This window comes from Frankliniella occidentalis, unplaced genomic scaffold, assembly GCF_000697945.3.
Source record: "Frankliniella occidentalis isolate FOCC.00 unplaced genomic scaffold, Focc_3.1 Scaffold4056, whole genome shotgun sequence".
Taxonomy (NCBI): domain Eukaryota; kingdom Metazoa; phylum Arthropoda; class Insecta; order Thysanoptera; family Thripidae; genus Frankliniella; species Frankliniella occidentalis.
The window spans coordinates 8,948-10,455 of record NW_026271105.1 but is presented as its reverse complement, the minus strand read 5'-3'; positions in this window follow the sequence as shown (position 1 = coordinate 10,455).

The following is a 1,508-nucleotide window of genomic DNA, read 5'->3' as shown; positions in this document are numbered from 1 at the left end:
GGGTGAGGGGCGAGGCACATCCACAATACGGATCAGGAGACAAGTAAGACCAAGAGGCGCATCTTGAAACTGCTGATAGAGAAGCGATGCACTTTTCTTTCCGTTTCATAGGGAGTTTTGGTCAGGCGGATTCAATTTCTTTGCCTTGTTCCTTAAATATAGAATGTTCTCTGTATCTATCTCCTCTGCGCGGGGTGTGGGGTGTTGTGCGCCCGTACGCGAGCCGATTCAGAAGACGTCGTGACGTGCGCTGCCGTGTGCGTGACAGTATCCAGGGCTGGGTGGTGGAGGGCGCAGTGCCCCACACACGGGGAGGGTCCGGATCACCTCAAGAGAGGGCTCATCTCAAGCGGGAATGATAAACGTATCATGTCCAGGCGGCAGGTCGCCCCTTTGTGAAGAAACCTACTTAACTTGATCGGAATGCCGGTGGCCGACACGGCGTGCAAGCACCCACCATGGCCCCTGCTATCCTTGGACCTGTCCAGGTCTAGAGAAATAAACTTTCGCAGGGTGGTCGAGTTAGAAAAAACTGTCACTGCTTGGCCTGGCGGAGAATAGTTTCGAAGCTGTGCAGAGATCAACTCCTAGGCAGCTCTTGCGCCTCGGCCACCGGGCCACGGGAGGAGGGTGTGCTGGTGACACAGACACGGCGCGATATAGACATGTTTGCCGAGGAATGAAGGGGAGGGAGAGGGAAGGAGGGCGCCCAATGTACCTATCCATGCGTCCTTCATGCGCCGTGCTCCATATACACCAAGCTATTTTCGTCTGCTTGGAGGGGAAGAATAAGAAAGGATGGATAAAAGATGGGGCGCGTGAAAGCCAAGGGCGAGAAAATCTTCGGAATGTTGATTTTTTAGGTTCTATCAATAAAGATGCCGACCCGATTCTTGTTGAAATCAATTTACAGGGACGAGTTGTTGCCCTCGCCCCTCTGCCTTTACATTCAGCACGCAATAATGCTCCTCTGTGTGTTACCCTGACGCACTGTGGTTATGCTTGCTCACGTTTCAAAGTTATCAAATGTCTAGCGTTTATCAGTGTTGGCGGTGCAGAAACGTTGCTTGCCATCTCGCTCCCGCCCCCAGGTTCAAACCTTAAATCACGACTTTGAGGATTCTGCAATGAATTGTTTGCGCAAAATTAATGATGTAAAGCGTTTTAACGTTCGTTTTGGTTTGGGTGCTGAAGGAATGTGGGTAAAATAAATTCAGCAGAGCTATTGCAGCTATTGTCACGGCTTGGCCGGACAAAGTGTTTATTCATCAATCGTTCGATCAACAAACATACAAAATAAAAAAAAAACTTAAGCAATCATTTGCAATAAGATAAACAAATGTACATAATGAAAGGACATAAATGCAAAACATTTTCGCCGTCAGACGGAAAACAAATTAACTAAGGTGAGCGGCTCTCGCCATCTCAAACGCAACAATTGCAGAGCTCGATAGCTCCTCAACAGAAAAAAAATCCGTTCTAAACAATTGTATGAACCACAATAAAAT